General features: G+C 41.9%; 1 protein-coding gene across 4 annotated transcripts in view; it reads left to right on the top strand.

The window, feature by feature from the left end:
• The window catches only part of LOC124722488 (serine-rich adhesin for platelets-like), a 365,160-nt gene that overhangs the window by 97,842 nt on the left and 250,937 nt on the right, over nucleotides 1-16,381 (top strand). The gene's annotated exons all lie outside the window — the stretch shown is intronic.

A 16,381-nucleotide genomic window follows, 5' to 3' on the forward strand; every position in this document is an offset into this window, starting at 1 on the left:
ACTGGATTCGTGATTTACTGTCAGCGGCTACACTTCGTAGTGACTGATGGGAAGTCATCGAGTGAAACAGAAGTGATCTCTTGGGCTCCCTAGGAAAGTGCTTCAGGCCCTGTGCTGTTCTGAAACTAATAATCGATTTAGAAGACTATCTGAGCAGTTCTCCCTTCGTTTGCAGGCGATACTGTCGTTTACCGTGCTGTAAACTCGCCAGAAGGGCAACACTATTATAAAATTATTTACACAAGGAATCTGCATGATGCGAAAAGTGACCCTGAACTACAAAAATCTGTGAGATCTTCCACATGAGTACTAAGAAAACTCTGTTAAACTTCGGTTACACGATAAATCATACAAATTTAAAGGTTGTCAATTCAACGAAATACCTGGGGTTAACGATTAAGAACAACACACAATGGAACCATAAAGTAGAAAATGTTGGGAAGGCGAAACCAAAGACAACGTTTTATTGACAGAAAGCTTAGAAGATACCCCAGATCCATTAAAGAAGATGCCTACACTACGGTTGTCCGTCCTCTTCTAGAGTATTGCTGCGCGGTATAGGATCCACCCCAGAAGGGATTGACGGAGGCCACTGCAAAACTTAAAGCTCGTGTCGTATTAACGCAAAATAAGGGAGAGAGAGTGTCATGGATATGATACGCAGGTAGGGGTGGCAATCACAAAGAAGACGTTTTTCGTTGCGGTTAAATCTTCCACGAAATTTCGTCACCTACTTTCTCATCTGAATGCGAAAATACGATGCCTGAGAAAAAAGCGAAGCACCCAAAAAGGGAGGAGAAAACGAAATGAGACTTAACACGTTGAGAAAATACGTGATGTTATTGCAGTGATTACGAAATTGAGTGAAATTTACAAAGAACTGGGCAGTATGCATCCACTTATCAGTGTGACGTTGCACACCCTCTTTTACCAGCATACATGCACTGTCTCGCTTGGGAAGGATCTCATAAACTCATTGACTCTTATCTGAGGCAAAACGGTCCACAAATGTTGTAACTGGTCCTCGACATCGTGGATACTGGCACTGGGATGGAATTGATGTCAGAACTGATCCCGTACATGTTTTATTGGGGATAGGTGTCGAGATCGTGCTGTCCACGGGAGTCCCTAAAAATGACGCAGGCAGTTCATAGAGACATGTGCCACGTGTGGACGAGAATTGTCCTGTTGAAAAATGGCACCACGTTGCTGTCGCTTGAGGGGTAATACATCAGGCAGCACGATGTCCGTGATGTATAGTTTGCCGCCAGAATTCCCTGTATTACTACCAGCCGTGATTTGAAGTCATACCTGATGGCTCCCCAAGCCATGACATCAGGAACAGCACCACTGTGCCCTTTCAAAAACATTAGAAGAATGGGACTTGTTCCCAAGTCGCCACTACACTTGCCGTCGATGGTAATCTGGAGTAGAGCAGGACCGCGCTTCATCGCTGAACATAGTGCGACGCGTTTCATCAGCAGCCCTCGAGTACCGGTCACGGCACCGCCCCAAACGCAGGTGTTTGGGTTGTGGTGTTAACGGCAGCATACGCAAGGGGATGTGGTTCCATTGGCCGGCTGCTCTATGGTGCGGGATGACACAGAATGTTGCACTGAGTCCGCTGCTTGTTCTGGAATGGCAGGCGCAGATTTGAACGGGTTCGATGCGTACTATGGCGATCCTCCATTGTGGTGGTCAGAAGTGGCCGACCAGAACCTTCACGATGAGTATTATGCTTGCCCTCACTCTCCCATGGAGTCCTGTATCGGACCAATGTAACATCTGAATGCACCCCAAATCTGGATGTTGCACGATTTGACATAGTGGGCAAAAGGAAACCCACGATGAGGCCGCTTTCAGACTCTGTCAGTAACTGATGACGTTGTGTCACACGAGTAAATGGCATTCACTGTGACCACTCAACATCTGACGCCCCTTATGTACGAGGGTTAGACAGAAATTAAGTTCCGATCGGTCGCGAAATGGAAACCACAGTGAAAACCAGAAAAGTTTTATTTGCAACTGTTAGGTATACCTTCCACCTACTTCTCTACATAGTTGCCGCTCCAACTTCAAGTTTTGTCTTAGTGTTCTATGAACGTTCCAATATCCTCGTCATAGAAAGCAGCCGCCTGTGCTTTCGGCTAGTTATTTGCACTGGTTTGCAGCTCGTTGTCTGTGGGAAAAATTGTCTCCATAGCCAGCGGTTCTTGTGAGCAGAGATGACTCAGGGGGAGCCAATTACGGACTGTATTGTGGGTGATAAAACACTTCTGATCGGAAACGCTGCAGGAGCATCTTCATTGCCCCTGCAGTGTGCGGCCGAAAACGAGCATGAAGAAGGAACTACTCGACAGTTGTGTTATGTGGGCTGCATGACAGGCGAAATCTCTAACCAGGCCCTCATACTTGGCGGCAGACACTATTTCCTACGCATTTTTAAGTGCTCACTGTTCACTCAAAACTGAAAAGAGCGACGCGACACGATCGACGGGCATGCTAGAGACACTGCACAAAAGATCTGTGCAAAGCTTTGCCGGATTTTCCCAGTGGTTTCCATTTCGCGACCGATCGGAACTTACTTTCTGGACAACCTTCGTACCCTACCAGGTCTAGTAACAACACTAAACGTAACATTTATGCACTCTGGTGGTCGTTCTGCCTGTCTCAGAGAATTGCTGCTCTAATCGTTTCCATAAAAAATGGTTCAAATGGCTCTGAGCACTATGGGACTTAACATCTGTGGTCATCAGTCCCCTAGAACTTAGAACTACTTAAACCTAACTAACCTAAGGACATCACACACATCCATGCCCGAGGCAGGATTCGAACCTGCGACCGTAGCAGTCTCGCGGTTCCGGACTGAGCGCCTAGAATCGCTAGACCACCGCGGCCGGCAATCGTTTCTATACCCGCTGATGGTGTGTACGTGTACGAAAATACATTGACATCCGACCATGTTTCTTGGATGCTTCACTTCGTTTTTCAGGCACTGTATTTTGTTGACTCTGACCTACACAGGGAGAAACGACCATCGTAATAAAATCAGAGCTCGCACAGATTTAGATGTTCATTTTTCCCACGTGCCGGAGGTTAGAACGGTCGAGAAATTGAAAGTGGTTCTGTGAACCTTCTAGCAAGTACTTACGTGTGAATTCCAGAGTAACTGTGTATAAGTAGATGCTTAAGACGAGAAACAAAATTTAAAAAAGCCCTATCAGCAAGGGAAATACAATGAGATGTTAAAAGCAACGAGAAACGGTTTTATTTCTGATGGGAACACCTCAGTGTACATTCGAAAAACTGTTGCTGTTACTTCTACAGTTTTTGCAGCCTCAAGAAAGATGTTAGTAAACACAGTTTTTAGTTGGAATGCTGTCAACAACTTGAAGAAGAATAACCATTAACCTCGGAAGATAATAAATTTTGAAAATTGTGAGGTTACTTTGGGGACGATAAATCTAAAGTAACATTTTATGATGTCTGAACTGATTTCATTTGTCTGCCACTAAAAAAATTATAATGTAATTTCTGAAATGACGCCAAAATTTTGTGTATGATGTGATACGTTGCTACTGCTGCCTGCTCACGTCGTAATTTTGCTTGCTTTAAATGCTGTTATGCTTGTGACGGTCTCCGTGTGGAAAAAGTATTATAAAACAATCGCAGTGTTGTAAAAAATACGAAGCACAAAGCACACATCGAACTAAACAAATCTTCATTGAGTGACACTGCATCCAGTGCATGTTTACGTGTATTTCTCTTATTGTTATTCATGTTGCTTGTCGGTGTTACCTGCCAGTAGCGTCAGTTTCATATTTCAAAAAATTTTATTTATTTGCTTTTATTGTCCTAACTCGTCTCGTCCTCTTCATTCTTTTTATTGCTACGCACACCAGAGAATTTTATTTCATTAATTTAAACAATATTCACTACCAGAGAGAAGTAGCAAATGGGACATACGATACTGATTCTTGGAGTAACTTAACGTGATGCAACAGAAACCTGTATAAGAAGATTTGTTTTTAAAACTGGGAAAATAACAGCACACTTGAGCAAAAATATTTTTGACCTCTGTGAAAATTTCTTTACCATCACTCACAACTTTACACACATTGTATGACTATTTTGCTTTTATCACCCAAGATAGCTGAGAATATAGCTTATATATAGTTTTAGTAAATAAAACAGCCAAGAGTCAGATACGTCTATCATGTTTCACTGCGCCATATTGGTCGTGGTAAGGGCGTTATCTATAACCAAGTAGGTGAAATACCACAGTGATGGAAAATTATTGCAGATTTACGAGATTTTAAAATTAACTCTGTCAGTCTGTCACACAATTAGATTAAGTTTATAAATAGTTGAAGTTACACACACCTCAGCAGTCACAACTAACTGTAAAACTATGAAATATCAAGAATTCAGTGTGTGCTGTAAAAATTCTGAGATTTTGAGTATTTTCACCAAAGAGTGAGCAACAAGTGGACAAATGTAAATAAAACAAAGTAAGTTAAAAGCCTGTTCTGTGATAATTTGAAAGTGATGCCAAACAGGGTTAAGTTGTAATCTCGGCCGACATAGATTTACTGAGGTCTGCCCAAAGTGAATGTTGTGATGGATCCTTGAAAAAAAGTCGCCTCCAGTCCTTTCCTCGGGTTCATTCAGCTGAGTCATTGACCCACAAGTAAAGATATCGGTATCAACCAAATACTGTGTTTTAAAAAAAACGTACAGAATAGTCGAGAAGGAAACAGTAAATATAGGTTCCAAACCGAATAACACAGTTCAGTACTAAAAGAGAGAAATGGAGACCCTTAAGAATCTGTGAGTCGTATATCAGCTTCCTTTATAAGCTCTGGTGCGTATGTAAGCTTCGTTATTATAAATTTAATTTCAGAGGAGTCAGCATAATAATAATAAGAAACTTTCATATCTTCTTCGAAGAGAACTGAGGACCTTAGAAGAACGTACTTAGTTGACAGATGCGAAACACACAACGAGAGGCACCAGCAATCATCTGATGTAAAAACAGACAAAACATTTTAAAATAGTGTAAAAACTTGTCCTCAAATTCTATTAAAATATGTTTTCTTGAGAATTTGTGAAAATTGTGGCGCCATTATGGCGACATGTGAACCGTAAAGAAAGAATATTTAGTGTGCAAACGAACGTTCTCCCTCAATTTCCCCCCCCCCCCCTTTCTTCCCCTAGTCTCTTCCATATGCTAGCTACCTCGATGGAAAACTGCCTCCATATATCGGGGTAGATTAAACTCACGGCATTGTAGATGAAATCTAGCGCATGCATGTCCTGCGTGTGGAAATAACGAGTTTATACTAAGCAGATGGTTGTGACTTCCGAGGCTAAATTCACCAACGTTTTTCAATTTAGAGGATAGCCGGAAAAAAATGATATGTGGCAAAATTGCTATTTCGTGAATGTGGATTTATGAAGGTTATTCCATTAATAGAGACAAGATGCGATATTCTTGAATTACTCGACGTCATAGCTTTCTGACTTCCAGTATTACAATAAATATCAGGTTGTATTCACTCGGCGGCATTAGTGATATTATTAAATACTTAAACATTGATAAATCTATCTGTACAGCGACCACTTTTCATACATTGACACAGAGATGTGGTCCGAACCATGTCTTCGTACAAGCTGACCAATTTCGGCGGCTGTAAATTAATAAGGCAAGTCTGTAACATAGCTCGTCTGTCATCGGGCGTTGATAGTTCATTAACTTACTAATTTGATTCAGTGTTTCGTTGGATGTCGTAGGTATTAAATGACGGTAAATTTACTATGGTTACGGTCATTATCCTCCTTTCATTACTATTTAATTACAATCAGATTTATGTTTTGTGCCGAAACATAATGAACCACTGCAGCATGTTTCAAATTTTTTTGACAGCTGATCCCACGGTATGTAATTTCCACTTTGTTCTGGCTGTAAGATATGGAGGCTGGTGTTACGCTATACGTAGGCAACTACGCCTGCAACGTGAGAACTTTTGCTGCCGTGACTGATATTTATTAATGAAACGCAACTGTCTACATAAAATTTAGCACCAGATGAAATACGTCCAAACTGCAAACCTTATGCGACCAAAAATTCGCAAGAGTAGCAGTGCGGAATGAACAAACTTCGCTTTCCTCGGTGTGTGTAGCCACTGTACGTGTACTACGTTCTTCCTATCAAGCGTCCGAGGAATAGAGAGGACACGTAAGCAGGAACACTTAAATGGCACTATAATAGAAACTGATATTGCATTAGTGAAATGTTTAGTAAAGATACTTACTGCTACAGATTAAGTATAAATTCTCACAAACTCAGCTTTGAATAATGGCTGTAACAGTGCTGCTGCACGCAGTTATTTTGGTTACCAAGGCTGGCAGTAGACACAGATAAAACGCTTGCGACTCCAAGGCACCCGGGTTGTGCCGCTTCAGAACTTGGAATCGGAGTGCTTGTGCAAATATATACTTACAGACCAGAAATCGCGGATTAGTACTGACCATTCAGTAATCGACGTTGTTATTTGTGAAATGAGCATCATGGTCAACTACGGTGCTTGGGATAATCCATAACGATTGTACGAGTACCAGGCATGTGGCACTGACTTACGTAATAATACAGTTTAATGCAGGACCTACTAGATATGCAGCGAACTACGTTTTGACTGGTATACTAATTTTGGTAGTGGTTCCTTCCCTGAATAATGGTCCTTTGACATTATGGGATTTCCTACACTGATCAGTGAAAGGGGATTGTGGTGTGAAAGAGTATGAAGATCCGCTCTGTTGGTTCACTTATACGGCTTGGAGCTGTCCCACTCAATAACAACAGCCAATGCACACTCTTGTTTTGACGAATGTTGCTTAGAATTTCGAGCAATGTTTCGATACGATCCTTGTCTAAAATAAAATCAGTTAAGCAGTTGCGGAGTTTGATAGTCCTATTTACCTTCTTGAAGGCAGATGCTACAATGTACGGTTTATTATTTTTCTGCTTACTTGGACTTACTTGCAGAGTTGATTTCGGCTTGAACTGATGCATTCTGTAGAGATAGAGCCATACTAGGCACCTGCCCCATATGGTAACTTAAAAAACTTGTGGAGGGTGCTAGGTTGCTCCGATATCCCGTAATCTCGTATCTTTTCACTAGGCGATAGTCCGGAACTGTATCAAATGGAGGTCAATGGGAGCCATCACGATGGATACCATTATTTATTGCCTTCTAGATCTCGTAGGCGAAAAGAGCGAGCCGTGTCATAAGATCATTGTTTGCGGAATCCATGTTGATTCTTGCAAAGGAGATTTTCGTTCTCCAAAAAGGCCATATTACTGGGCATAAAATGTATTCCACAATACTACAGCACACTGATTTCAGCAAAATAGCCCTTAGTTACTCGCATCTGTCTGACAACCCTGCGTGGAAACGGAATGGCTCCAACAACAAAGCCACAGATAATTTCCCTCCATTACCATAGATTAACTGATAGTGTTCCATCGCTAATGATCTCATTGTTAATGGAACTTTAATCTCGAAACTTCCTTCATTTTCCCTTGGCTTTCATTTTTCATATAGATCTTATTCTGGTGATTTCTTGGATTTATAATCAGTGACATGATTCTTTGTACGTACTTTCCCCTTTTGCGCTTTTACTAGCCCACATTACGAACATGTCAGCTTCAACTGACAGCCTGGATCGGCGTTCGCAATCGGGCCCTCTATCGTGGTGAATTTTGAACTGCAAGTCGGACAAGATTGTAAGGACTGCATTTTGTAAGAGCTGTGGAGTGCGTGACATAATATACGAACAGACTAACAACATTGCGAAAAGTCGATCGACGCATGGTTGAGAAGCTGCAAGACATGGCAAATAAGACACCATGGAAACTAGCCGTAAGGAATACGTTACATGATACGGAAAAATTAGTGAACCCTGATGTGCTTCTAAAGAGGACCACAGCTGAACTGCGACCGATGTACAACATGCAGTTTAAGAAGATATAGTGTATAATAAAATTATAATTAGATTTTTCGGATGGGATTGTTGGATGCGTATGAAACGTGAGACTGTAAAGCAAATGTAGAGCGTGTCTCACTTCTTTTTTTAGCAACAAACGAGATAAGCTTCTCGTCTGTTCTTCAGTTGTCTTATGGAACCAGAAGATGGCATGATGACACATATAAGCACGGTTCTAAGAGCTCGTTTTACGTGTGAAAAACGTGAATGTCAAACCGAACGACTTTCGCCCTTGGCGAAATCCTGCATACATTGCCATTTGCGTCGTACGTTGTGGACAAAATCGAACATAAATAGAACTTCTCGAACTTGTTTGGTGTACTGACATCCGACGCAAGGCGTTGCCATCAGCATGTCGTCATAAGGGAAGGAGAAACATTTATCATTGCTGGTAGTGAAGTGAAAGCTTAAAGAGACAGTGGGGAAAAATGCAGATTATGACCTGGCAAACGTTTTGCTGCTAAAAATTCCGACATTCAAAGTAATGTTTATGTGCTCGTGTTTGTCGTATAATAAACGTAACTATAGTGTTTTAACAAAAAGTGAAATGAAACAAATGCCGTCAATACTTACGACACTACGTTTGTTGAAGAAATAGTGAAGACAGAAAGCGACACTTCTCTTTGGTTTATATGCTGTGGGGAAACCGATGGATTGGTTTGAGTGTTACGAACAGTTTTCAGAGCGGTCCAGAATCAGTATTCGTGACATCTGAAAGATGTGAAAAAAGTGAAGAAAATACAGAGTGCTGGTGGGAGTCATGTGCAATCAAAAAAGCTCTTTAATGTTCCTGGCACGACAAGAAACTTACTAAATTTCCTGGCAGATTAAAACTGTGTGCCGGACCGCGACTCGAACTCGGGACCTTTGTCTTTCGCGGGCAAGTGCTCTACCATCTGAGCTACCCAAGTACGACTCACGCCCCGTCCTCACAGCTTTACTTCTGCCATTATCTCGTCTCCTACCTTCCAAACTTCGCAATAGCTCTCCTGCGAAACCTTGCAGAACTAGCACTCCTTGAAAGAATAATGGGGAGACATGGCTTAGCCACAGCCTGGGGGTTATTTCCAGAATGAGTGAAAATCTCATTCAAGAAACTTATTGATACTTTCTTTAGACGGAAAATTTAGATCAGGTCACAAAGTTTTACATGGAAATTTGTCAAGGCTCATTACATTCGTCATGAACAGTTGTTTAAAAGCTAATTGTGATCAATACGTCTGAGTTTGAAGTAAATTTGTGTTCGGAACAAAGTTCGTAGCGTTGACACGGAAAATTGGGCCATCAGGACAAACGTTGTGGTCAGAAAGTTTTATAACAGTATTGTATTAATGTTGACAGTGAATTCTGTGGAGCTTTTGCTGGGAGGAAGCAATAAGGGGACAGTTTTACTTAATGTAATCAACAAAGGAACTGTGTGCTATTACTGATGATGGTATTTGTTGTGCCATAGAATACCCTTTGTGTGTTTCGCATGTTACTTTTCGAGGTAAATAATCGTGTATATCCTTAAAAAAAAGTCAGAAACATCAGACAGGATATCTGGTACGTTAAAACTTGTGCGGAACCATTATGTTTGCCAATAAACAACGTCTCAGTGCGACGAAGGAGTAACATGTGGTAGTGGAAAGCTTGAAGACAACTTAAGGTCGTGTTGCGTAAAATCTGCTGATGGTGAATCTATACAGTCCACAACGAAATGTTTGTGCAGGTTGTACCAGCAATGTAGTTTTAGATTTTTCAGGAACTACAATTTCTTTTTCTTGATGGATTTGACCAAGTTCATTTTGGCAGAGGTAGTGAATGTTGCACATATCGTTTTTCTGGTATTTAGTACGAAGACCGATGTGATTCAGCTTTCGTGGGCAGGCCTCTACATCTCTGCATGACGACTGCAACCTCATTCATTTGGCCCTGCTTACTGCAATCAAGCTTTGGTTTCCCTCTGCAGTTGTTATCTCCCTTCACTTCTTTCCATTACCAAATTGACGATCCCTTGATGCAATAGGATGTGTCCTATCAACCGATCCCTTCATTTAGCAAAGTTCTGCCACAAATTCCTGCTTCTTCAAAACCTTCTATTCCATTCTTGTTTGAACTGTTTATTTTCCACGTATCACGCCCGTACAAGGTTAGAAGTCCCAACAAATATCTTCAGAAAACACTCCATAATATTTAAATTTACATTAGATGTTAACAAATTCCTCTTTAACAAAAATGAGTTTTGTGAAATTGCCACATCTGCATTTTATATCCCAAATGGCAAAACTCGTCTAGTCACTTTACTGTCTCATGCCTACTCTCATTCCTTCAGCACGGCTAGATTTAATTCGACTGCATTCCATAACAGTTGTTTTACTTTTGTTCATACTCATCTTAAAACCTCTTTTTCAGGCAACTATCCAGTCCATTCAACGGCTCTTCCAAGTCCTTTGCTGTCTCTGACAGAATTACAATGTCACTAGCAAACTTCAAAGCTTTTATTTCTTCTCCCTGAACTTCAATTCCATTTCCAAATTTCTCCTTCATTTCCTTTGCTGCTTGCTCATTGTATAGATTTACAGAGGGCTGAGTGGAGACAGCTCTGTGAAATGAGGATAGCTTTTGGGGACCTGTTTAGCAACAACAATCCTAGTGAAACATTATTAAAGTTCAACAATCTGTTCTCAATGTTTAAAAGTTGTCATTCTTCCGCACCAGCCTCGAGTGTTGCTCATTCAGCCGCGTGTTGGATTTTAGCTGATGTCTGTCCAGTCAGCTCTGTGGCTGTTTACCCAGGGGAGGTTTAGCGACCCCTGTGCCGTAGTGGGTTGCTGACGAGCAGGCTTGGCCGTTGCCTGGCATTAAGTGCTTCTGAGCTTTCTGCTGGAGTGTCCTTGGTCCCACTCCAAATTCTACGATAACACTTCATAACCCACCCGCGATGTACCAGGTGTTGGTAGTAATGTGGTCGGTTGATCTCCTCCCTGCCCCTAATAGGTTTCAGCACCTGTAGGAGTCTGAGTGTCAAATGGAATGTCGACCCCAAGAGGCCTGTTGCATGCTTCCGTGTTGAAATTCAACTGTGATGTGGTGGTGTCAGAAGACAGTCAGTTCCTCTATCAGTAGATGGTAGGTCACGAGCGGCATGAAGTTCATCAGGTAAAGGCCATTATCTCGAGTGCATCTTTGGCTAGTTCATAGCCTTTGCTAGTGCCTCCAGGACATAGGTTCACTACAATATCGTAATCATAGAATTGAGTGCTAGTATTGCGAATGCCATCAATCACAATGATGAACTCCTAATGAGAGCTGTAACGCTGGAGTATTTAAGGGAGATAGCATAAGGGTATGACATGAGGCTCAGTTCGTAATGACTGCATGTGTCTTCCTTCTGCTGTATTCACCTAACAGGCTGTGAACAGCTGTATCAGTTCCTTGCTATGTGCTCTTGTGACAGAGATAGAGTTTCTTGCAACATATCTTACAAGCCAACCAATATGCTTTTCTCACTTTGGTTTTCTGTTGCAATCACCTTTCCACTGAATGCGTATCCTCAGCTGACAGACAGTGTCGTAATGTCTCTATGACCTGACCTACTTGCAACATACTGGCTTGCTTCCTGCTTATACCTCTGTCTGTGGCACGATTTGAGTTTCCCCGAGGCAGTGTGAGTTTTAATAAAATTTTGTAATTTCTATCTGTTACTATTCTGTGCCACGACTCATCCCTCCTCTTTAAAAAAATTCGTCCTGAATTTTCCCTTTCTTTTACTTATTAGTAATTAGTCTATACCTGCCTTTTATTTTAAAGAAAGTACTCTATTGCTGTTCCCTGGGTTGCTTCTCAACCTAAGTCTTGAATATTTTTAACATAATTAATCTACGTTGTCATTATGTCCTGCTTGCATGCACTATTTACATTTCCCAATTACATTACTTATTACTAGTTTGTATCCATTCCACAGGTATGTGATGGATACTTGACTCAGTTGAGTGAGATACCTTACGCTTTATACAAATGTAAGTTGCACAGATGAACACTAGAACCAAAACTATATTTGTCGTTGATGCATTGAAAATAGCTGTATTGTGTCTACATTTCTTGCGATATTGTATCACATGTTGCACTAATTGGTTGACTGAATGTTGCCCTTTTTCTTAAGTTCATAATTCGTCTAGGGATTCTAGCAAAGCGGAATCTAAGGTATCGTTAATAAAAGTTAGGTTTTGTGTAGGTAATACATGCGATTGCGATGGTTCCTCTGACCAGTAAATACGTTAATCATTGTTATCCCCGTGATGGTAGCTGGAAGGTGAAATTGCCTTCCTGCTATGTTACAACTAGTTCCATTAATTAGTAGTCCATTGGCCTGCAATTCTAATTTCATTGTCGCAGGTGGTTTACCATTTTTTGTAGCAAGTGATAATTACTGTTTCAGATGTAAATATGGAGTAAATCCAGTGACCTCTAATTTTCTGAAATTTTGGCTGAGGAGCTAATACTTTCTCTCACATTCTACTGCTGCCATTTTTCGTAAGAACAACTGCATTTCACACGACTGGTTGTTCGTCTTTATCACTCTTGTTGAGCAAATAATGACATTTTCTCTAATACAATCTTTTAAATCTTCAGACATAATGACATGAGCATCTCTCCGTCTAGAAACTAATAATACTTCGTGAGTTGGTATCTGTATCCACTTCCCAATTGTATTCTATTTAATTGTATACGGTTCTACCGCGAAATACTGGTATTGCGCGTATATTCCTACAACTAGAAATTATATTTTAATGTGCAATCTGGCTTTATCAGTATCCACTCTTACATCAGATATGCGATAAAATAAACCTATGTCCTTACTGTTTATAGGCACGTCATGTTGTTGTCACCCTGAAAGTATCTTTGTTCTTTCTGCAATACCATCAAAATCTGCTGTGGATTTAATAACGGTGCACTCTGTTGTCCCTGAGTAGTGTGACTGCTTCATGCAAAGTTTCAGCCACAATCCTTTCATCGTCTAATCTGTCTGCTAAGGTCCATAACAATGTAGCTATTACCACTTTCTCATCTAGTTTGCTTAACCGGATTTGTATTTTCTCTAGATCACTGTTTAAGACATTCCTGGTTTCTGCTGATGTTATTCTACTTCTGTTATTACGTTTCATACTGCTTTAGAAACATTCAGTATTCAGCTCCAGGTTTCCTATACATGTTGCGTGTCAGTGTACTTCTGCTTTAGTATCTTTCTGTAACGCTCACTAAATTCCGAATTCTGATCTTCGCCGAGGATGTAGAGCATATATTATTACTACCAACTTTCAGATCGCGCAGTGATCACCTTTCAAAAATAAGGGAAATTAGAGCTCGTACTGAGGCGTTCAGATAGTTGTTTTTCCCCCGCGCGATCCGCGAGTGGAACGGGGGGGGGGGGGGGGGGAATATGACTTTGGCGCGAATTGTGCCCTCCGCCACACACCGCTTGGTGGCTAGCGGAGCATATATGTAGATACATTTCCAATTGAGCTGTTTCAGTTTTTGGTATCTTCATTATCCGCTGTTCCAAATCCAGTTTTTAACAGGTTCCCTCCTGCGTCTAACCAACCTCGTTTATTGCGTATTAGCATTCATAGTACTATTTCTATTAACTTTTGCAGCTAAGGCGTCAATTTCTCATACGAGAGTTTTAATTCATGAGAGAAAAGGAAGTAGGGCACAACGGTGCTATTCCGCTCATTTCAACTGGAAGCCCTGTATAATATGACATGAAACTTTTTAAAATCCGTCAATGTGATACAAATATGGTATTTTCATTGTGAATACATTCCAGTACATAAATGGTCGCAATTCCTTTACAGGAAAAAAAGTATTAAACATGCGAAGAAGGCAGAAATCACAGTATATAAAAATCGCGGGGCTACTCCACAGAGTCAAGAGGCTATCCCGGCCAGTGTATTTTAGTGTCAAAATTACAAGCATTTAGCGAAAGTAAACATTTTTCGTCCTTTTGCACCCACACACATTTCGTGGAAACATGTGGCACATTGCTGGCATTTTATACAGAGGAGCTGCCTATAAAACTTGTTACTGCTCGTTTCATATCTTCCTCGGACCATGAAGCATTTGGCCTTACCATCTTGTATGTACGGACCATCCCAAAAGAAACCAAGAAAACGTGTTCTCTAGAATCTCGCAGTAAAACACCTGTTAAACTACTAACTTGACTAAGCGGAAGTAGCAACATGTGTACGGGTTGTAACAGCTCCATGTACAGACATTTCGAAAGACGTTACACATCAGACCGTTGTCAGAAAAGTTAGCAATATTTGTTGATACACACACTGCATAACCTGTGTTCTTACACAAGTAACAATAAGAGTTTACGATTTCATAACTACATTTTTAAGGTTATATTCTTTTAACTATGGCAATAATCCATCAGAATCCGCTTACCTCTAGAGTTTGTTCTTCTGTTATGTCAGTAATGTAACTGAAAACACCCTTGCTACACCCACATGAGGCGACACAGGGGTACTGGCACACACTGATGGCAAAATGACCTTGACTCTGTGACGAATTTTCGTATTTCAGGTGGATTAGCCCCGCTGTACCCTACCGTCAGTCCCCTCCTTTATCCCAGTACATACACTATGTGATCAAAAGTATCCGGACACCTAGCCGAAAATGACTTACAAGTTCGTGGCGCCCTCCATCCGTAATGCTGGAATTCAATATGGTGTTGGCCCACCCTTAGCCTTGATGACAGCTTCCACTCTCGCTGGCATACGTTCAATCCGGTGCTGGAAGGTTTCTTGGGGAATGGCAGCCCATTCTTCACGAAGTGCTGCACTGAGAAGGGGTATCGATGTCGGTTGGTGAGGCCTGGCACGAAGTCGGCAGTCCAAAACATCCCAAAGGTGTCCTATAGGATTCAGGCCAGGACTCTGTGCAGGCTAGTCCATTACAGGGATGTTGTTGTCGTGTAACCACTCCGCCACAGGCTGTGCATTATGAACAGGTGCTCGATCGTGTTGAAAGATGCAGTCTGCATCCCCGAATTGCTCTTCAACAGTGGGAAGCAAAAAGGTGCTTAAAACATCAATGTAGGCCTGTGCTTTGATAGTGCCACGCAAAACAATAAGGGATGCAAGCCCCTCCATGTAAAACACGACCACACCATAGCACCACCGCCTCCGAATTTTACTGTTGGCACTACACGCGCTGGCAGATGACGTTCACATGGCATTCGCCATACCCACACCCTGCCATCGGATCGCCGCTTCTGTACCTGATACGTCACTCCAGACTAGGTTTTTCCACTGTCCAGCCGTCCAATATTTACGCCCCTTGCACAAAGCGAGGCGTCGTTTGGCGTTTACCGGCGTGATGTGTGGCTTATGAGCAGCCGCTCGACCATAAAATCCAAGTTTTCTCACCTTCCGCCTAATTGTCGTAGTACTTGCAGTGGACCCTGATGCAGTTTGGAATTCCTGAGTGATGGTCTCGATAGATGTCTGCCTATTACATATTACGTCCCTCTTCAACTGTCTGCGGTCGCTGTCAGTCAACAGACGAGGTTGGCCTGTACGCTTTTGTGCTGTGCGTGACCCGTCACGTTTCCACTTCATTGTCACATCGGAAACAGTAGACCTAGGGATGTTTGGGAGTGTGGAAATCTCGCGTATAGACGTATGACACAAGTGAGTCCCAGTCAGCTGACGTTCGAAGTCGGTGATTTCCGCGGGGCGCCGCATTCTGCTCTCTCACGATGTCTAATGACTACTAAGGTAGCTGAGATGGAGTACCTGGCAGTAGGTGGCAGCACAATGCATCTAATATGAAAGACGTATATTTTGGGGGGTGTTCGGATACTTTTGATCGCATAGTGTAAACAAAGAACATGACAAGTAAAGATAATTAAAAGTAGCCAAAGTAACTAACAAATATCATATTTGCACTGTACCTGAAATTTATGCTATTTCCTAGACCTAAATGCATAAGATACGTTTCTCTGATGTTCCTTTTTCCTTGGTAACATCGGGACTTGGCTGCAACCTTGCCCGACTTCCTACTGAACTACTGCTTCCCTAACTTGTACTTCGACGTTTACAGCGGCAGTCGCCGGCCGGTGTGGCCGTGCGGTTCTAAGCGCTTCAGTCTGGAACCGCGTGACAGCTACGGTCGCAGGTTCGAATCCTGCCTCGGGCATGGATGTGTGTGATGCCCTTAGGTTAGTTAGGTTTAAGTAGTTCTAAGTTCTAGGGGACTGATGACCACAGATGTTAAGTCCCATAGTGCTCAGAGCCATTTGAACCATTTGAACAGCGGCAGTCTGGTTTCTATACAGGTCGTAGAT

The sequence above is a fragment of the Schistocerca piceifrons genome, chromosome X (assembly GCF_021461385.2).
Source record: "Schistocerca piceifrons isolate TAMUIC-IGC-003096 chromosome X, iqSchPice1.1, whole genome shotgun sequence".
In the NCBI taxonomy this organism is placed as follows: domain Eukaryota; kingdom Metazoa; phylum Arthropoda; class Insecta; order Orthoptera; family Acrididae; genus Schistocerca; species Schistocerca piceifrons.